Genomic DNA, 6,000 nt, shown 5'->3' with positions numbered 1-6,000 from the left:
CCAGTGGACATTTCAGTATGACAACGACCCAAAACACACAGCAAAAGTGGTGGAGAAATGGTTAGCAGGCAAAAACATTAACGTATTGCAGTGGCCCAGCCTGAGTCCTGACTTGAATCCAATTGAGAATCTGTGGAGGGAGCTAAAGATCAGGGTGATTGCAAGGAGACCCTCCAACCTCAAAGGGTTGGAGCTCATTGCTAAAGATCAATGGGCAAAAATACCAGTGGAGACATGCAAACAGCTGGTCAGCAATTACAGGAAGTATTTGATTGCTGTAATAGCCAATAAAGGTTTTTCTATTAATTATTGAGAAGGGTATGAATAATTTTGGACATGCCATTTTTGTTCAAATGTGAATAAAAGCTGAGAAATTTTTTTTCCACAATGATGCCTCTTGTACATCGTATTATCTCCTGGGAGATGCCTGCGTTTCCGGTCAAAAATAAAATTGCTGGTTGAATAAAAGTAAATTTTTATGTCAAAATTTGCCAGGGGTATGAATAATTTTGGGCAATACAGTGCCTTGCGAAAGTATTCGGCCCCCTTGAACGTCAAACTTTTTTCTCTACTCATTTCAGGCTTCAAACTAAGATATAAAATTTTAATTTTTTGTGAAGAATCAACAACAAGTGGGACACAATCGTGAAGTGGAATGAAATTTATTGGATGTGTCAAACTTTTATAACAAATAAAAAACTGAAAAGTGGGACGTCTGGACTTTGACTTGGCCATTCCAACGCCTGGATACGTTTTTTTGTGGACCATTCCATTGTAGATTTGGCTTTATGTTTTGGATCATTGTCTTGTTGGAAGATAAATCTCATCCCAGTCTCAGGTCTCTTGCAGACTCCAACAGGTTTTCTTCCATATATGTCCTGTATGTGGCCCCATCCATCTTCCCATCAATTTTGACCATCTTCCCTCTTCCCTGCTGATGAAAAGCAGGCCCAAACCATGATGCTGCCACCACCATGTTTGACAGTGGGGATGGTGTGTTCAGTGTGATGAGCTGTGTTGCTTTTACACCAAACATATCGTTTTGCATTGTGGCTAAACAGTTCGATTTTGGTTTCATCTGAACAGAGCACCTTCTTCCACATGTTTGGTGTGTCTCCCAGGTGGCTTGTGGCAAACTTTAAACAAGACTTTCTATGGATATCTTTGAGAAATGGCTTTCTTCTTGCCACTCTTCCATAAAGGCCAGATTTGTGCAGTGTACGACTGATTGTTGTCCTATGGACAGACTCTCCTACCTCAGCTGTAGATCTCTGCAGTTCATCCAGATTGATCATGGGCCTTTTGGCTGCATCTCTGATCAGTCTTCTCCTTGTTCGAGATGAAAGTTTAGAGGGACAGCCAGGTCTTGGTAGATTTGCAGTGGTCTGATATTCCTTCCATTTCAATATGATTGCTTGCACAGTGCTCCTTGGAATGTTTAAAGCTTGGGAAATCTTTTTGTATCCAAATCCGTCTTTAAACTTCTCCACAACAGTTTCTCGGACCTGCCTGGTGTGTTCCTTGGTCTTCATGATGCTCTCTGCACTTTGAACAGAACCCTGAGACTATCACAGAGCAGATGCATTTATACCGAGACTTGATTACACACAGGTGGATTCTATTTATCATCATCAGTCATTTGGGACAACATTGGATCATTCAGAGATCCTCACTGAACTTCTGGAGTGAGTTTGCTGCAGTTTTTTATTTGTTAAAAAAGTTTGACACCATCCAATAAATTTCATTCACTTCATGATTGTGTCCCACTTGTTGTTGATTCTTCACAAAAAATAAAAATTTTATATCTTTATGTTTGAAGCCTGAAATGTGGCAAAAGGTTGAAAAGTTCAACGGGGCAGAATACTTTCGCAAGGCATTGTATGTGTGTGTGTGTGTGTATATATATATATATATATATATATATATATATATATATATATATATATATATATATTTATTTTTATTTATTTTTTATTACAATTAAAATACATGCTACAACACTGGGTTTAAACTGGACATATTCTGTATTCTGTAAAAATAAACATACTCCATCACCGTTCTTTTACTGACACTGTGAAAGCGTTTGGGAACTAAGGAGACTCAGCGCTGCAGGTTTGTTAGTGGAGTTTGTGAGACGAGTTCTCTCTCGATACTACACTTCAGCTGCTCAACAGTCTTTGGTCAGCGTCATCTGATTCTGCTCTTCATGATGACCATAGGAGACAGATCTGGACACAGGCCGCTCATGCACTCTGTGCCTGCGAAGACAAGCTGTTGAAGCACATGCAGAATGAGGCCTGGCATTTTCCTGCTGGAACAACCATGGACTTCCCAAAAAAAAAGACACCACCACCATCCACCTCAGTGTAACCTTCACACAAAGACAGGTGACGCATGCCACAACACTGATGCCCATAAAACAAAACCATGAGAGATTTTGGCTTCTGCACCTTTAATTGAGAACAGTCCAAATGGTCCCTGTGGTCTTTGGCACAGAGAACTCATTCATTCATCTTCTTTTCCGCTTGTCCATTTCAGGGTCGCGGTACAGAGAACTCACAGTCTGTTATTCCTAAAACGAAGATGAAACTTAGACTCAGTCAACCCTCTGAAATTAGCTCACGACCAGAGAACAGCAGGCACTGCTGTGTCTGATCCACTACGACCACTTAACTCTTAGTTTTATCTCCAGTTCCACGTCCTTACAGGCCCACAGTGTGGAGCTGTTCTTCTAACAGAGGTTGTGTGGATGTGTTCAGACTTGGAGCTGGATGTTCTTGTGTCTCTGTGAGATAAAGGTCTCCAAATATAGACCTTGGATCCAGGTTCTAGGTAGGGATTTCACAGTGTCTGGCCAGTATAGATATACCAGGTCAGTCAGGTGCATTAGCAGTTTTACTGGCTATTTTAAAACCCTGTGCTGCAACCTGGATCCAAGGTCTGGGTTTGAGGAACCCTTGGTTTAAAGGCTGACAGGAAATTAAATAACTGCAGTAGCATGATATTGCCACCAGGAGTAGTAAGTAGTAAGCAGTAAGTTAACGCAACACCTACATTTCACCTATGTTTCACTGTTTAAAATAAAAAATCACAAAGTTAAAGGTGGTAAAATAGCAGTGTCCCTCACCTCCTAGTGGACAACGTCAGGCTAAAGTTATCTTGTTAAACAGATGGAAAGTCCTGACCGATATTTAACAGAGAATTATTCACCTTTTTCTAGAGAACATAAGCCCAACACGAGGAATGTCGTTTCTTAGCTCTTCTCCTATTTGATTTTATCTAGCTGAGAAATCTAGGGGGCTGCTCCACAAAGCAGGATTTATGAGTTAGCTGGTTAACTTAAGCCCAGAGTTAAAGAGATAGATAGGTGATTAATTGACTTTACCGAGTATCCAATTGGACTGTCCCTTGGTTCCTTTTGGACCCCTTCTTAGCTGAGGCTTAACTTCTCCGGCTTAATCAAGAAATCAAGCTATTTGTAGAATTCGCGGGAAACAGCTCTTTGCTGTTTATATATTTTACGCCCGCTTTCCGTCCATCCCCGCCCACCTTCCGCTCGGATTGGCTGGTGCCCCACCTTCCAAAGCTCGTGAGTGTGACGCAGTAGTCAATCCTATTGCACAGTGGGCGGGGCATCTGGATTAGTGCACGCGGGGCGGGGCTGGTCGGAAAACGGGTTTGGAAAGAAATATGGGCAGCATTAATAATAATAATAACAAAACAGATAAGAACAAAGAGACGCGTGTGTGTGTGTTTATAAAAGTGTGTATGTGTGTCTGTGTGCATATGTATGTATGTAGGGTTGTGTATGTTTGTGTGGGCGTGTGGGAGTACGCGCGCGCCCTGGGTCCATCATCCGTCACCATGTAAGAAAGAGAGAGAGAGAGAGAGAGAGAGAAAGAGAGATGCATGACAAAACGAGAGGGTGAGAGAGCAAGAAGGGAGAGAGACCCAAACCAAAACAAACAAACAAACAAATATACCATATAAACAATAAACGTCTGACGTCAGAGGCTAAGAGAAAGCGGAGCCCTATCATCTGGTGTAGCGCCCCCGGATCAATATCTTCGGGGTCCTCGTTGTTTCTGAGGGGTGTTTTCTGTAGAAGGCGAGGCTCGCGTACAGGAGCAGACCCCCGACGCGCGTGCAGAGTGAGTACTGCTTCGTTATTGTTGAAAACAAGGCGGACTCTACGAGATTCGGTTTATGGGTGCTTTAAGCTCGGCTCATGTCTCCTGTCTCTGTTTCTGTGTCATGTTTCTGTTTCTGCCTGTGTCTCTGTGCAATGGCGCTTCGATTCGCATTAAAGCACGGGCGCTCCAATCAGGGACTGAAGCTCGAGCAGCTGGATTTATGCAGATTAACATAGACACAAAATGCACAGCAGCGGCGCGACTCGCCTTTTTTCGCATTTTCTGCAACAAAAACAACGTTTCTGATGTATTTCAGCGTTTATTTGAGGTCTCGTGAGTGAGTGAGTGTGTGTGAGAGAGAGAGTAACAGCAGCACATTGAGGATGTGAATGGGTGGGATGCTCCGCGGGTATTCGAATTCTCCATTCCACCTTAAATGCTGCCTGAAATTGCCTTTTAATTTTAATGCGTCGTTTCACATTAAATGGTGCCTGGGATTTGGCTACTTAATCGCATTTACCGTTCCACGGTTACCGAGCAGTGCTTTCTTGATATTCCACCTTTACTTGTGCCTGATCAATGCTTTCTTGTTAGAATTTGCCATTCCAGCTAAAATTATGTTAAATTAATATCAAAATTTCTATTCCACCTTAAATTATGCATAGGTTACATTCTGGTGCCTAAGTTTTGGCTTCTTATTCCAAATTTCCAATCCATATTAAATGGTACATAACTCATGCACCTAACGCTGCATTCATACTTGAATCCTCCAGACCACATTAAATTTAAGGTGGAATGGAAAATGGGAATAAAATAATGGTTAACAGTGAGAACAGCTTCAGATTCAATCCAACCTCGATCCAGTTCTGCGTCTTTGTTTATTCGGTGGCATCGAAGCTACTGTACGATTTAAAAGGCCCATACATTACATTTTGCCAGCATTAGTATCATACTCGCTGCTGCAGATTAGTGTTCTCCTCCAAGTGTGTTGAGCTGTCCAATACTAGTTTGAATAGGGGTGTTGTCTGGTTTCACATATCTCAGGAGAATTGGGTGAAAATGTTTTACAACCACACTGTTTTTAACATGGTCACCTCCACGTGTGAGAACTGCTTTGTGGACGATAAAATCTTTTTTTCAGGAACAACAGATTAGTATTATTAAAATTTTCCTGAGAGTTAGTTTTTTTAATCGCTACAGAAACATATAAATATAATAATTAATCACTTGAATAAACACTGTTTGCTAGGTTTTGTGCTAAGAAATCATTGATTGCACCTTTTAATTATCACATACTGTGGGTGTGTTTGTTCAGTAAGGACCTGTAGTGAAGAGAGAGGGTCAGAGTAGGCAGAGTTAAGGCTCATTTATGCTCAAAGTTAAATATGGATACAGACAGAGCTCTGCCTGTACTCTGCATTCATTTTGTACATAATTTGCACGTTTTCTGAAAGCCTACTGATGCGGATGGGACAAAGCAATAACACTGGAGACCGTGGGGGCAACACAAGAATCTCATGCCTGATGGGCGGGGCTACCTGGCACAGCGAATGCCCTGGCAGATGTCAGAAAATATTGGAAATGTCATCAATTTCCCTCATTGGTAAGACAAGTGAATAAAATACTCTGTCCAAATGCCAGTTTTTAATGGCCTCACAGATCACCGCCATCTAGAATGCTGCCTTTTAAATACAGAACTACAAGTTCTTCCGCGTTTGATTTTTACTCTGAACCGCCCTCTACTGGATGTGTTGCTCAACAACCATGTCAACAGAGCTGAGGGAGTATAAATGAGCCATTACTCTGATCTAGGTCAGTTTTACGGCTATGACCCACACTCAGAGACAAAAGCTGTATCTGACAACTT

General features: G+C 41.8%; 1 protein-coding gene and 1 long non-coding RNA gene across 5 annotated transcripts in view; one reads left to right on the top strand and one right to left on the bottom strand.

Moving 5' to 3' along the window:
- Positions 1–2,058: 2,058 nt before the first annotated feature.
- LOC136688042 (uncharacterized) lies at positions 2,059–4,238 on the bottom strand. 2 transcript variants are annotated; one of them, XR_010800766.1, is made up of 3 exons: positions 3,984–4,238; positions 2,451–2,572; positions 2,059–2,271 (listed from the first exon to the last, which is right to left on the bottom strand). It is a non-coding gene; the product is annotated as an uncharacterized lncRNA (long non-coding RNA). The 2 variants fall into 2 exon arrangements; XR_010800760.1 differs by lacking the exon at positions 3,984–4,238 and adding an exon at positions 3,386–3,518.
- palm1b (paralemmin 1b) overlaps positions 3,881–6,000 on the top strand; it is a 27,722-nt gene continuing 25,602 nt past the window's right edge. For all 3 annotated transcript variants that reach the window (XR_010800731.1, XM_066662394.1, XM_066662393.1), the window contains exon 1: positions 3,881–4,151. The gene's annotated coding sequence lies outside the window, so the exon portion shown is untranslated. The remainder of the gene's footprint in view (positions 4,152–6,000) is intronic.

Source organism: Hoplias malabaricus, chromosome 1 (assembly GCF_029633855.1).
Source record: "Hoplias malabaricus isolate fHopMal1 chromosome 1, fHopMal1.hap1, whole genome shotgun sequence".
Taxonomy (NCBI): Eukaryota; Metazoa; Chordata; class Actinopteri; order Characiformes; family Erythrinidae; genus Hoplias; species Hoplias malabaricus.
The sequence above is the reverse complement of the archived record's forward strand: the minus strand, read 5'-3'. Positions and strand labels throughout refer to the sequence as shown.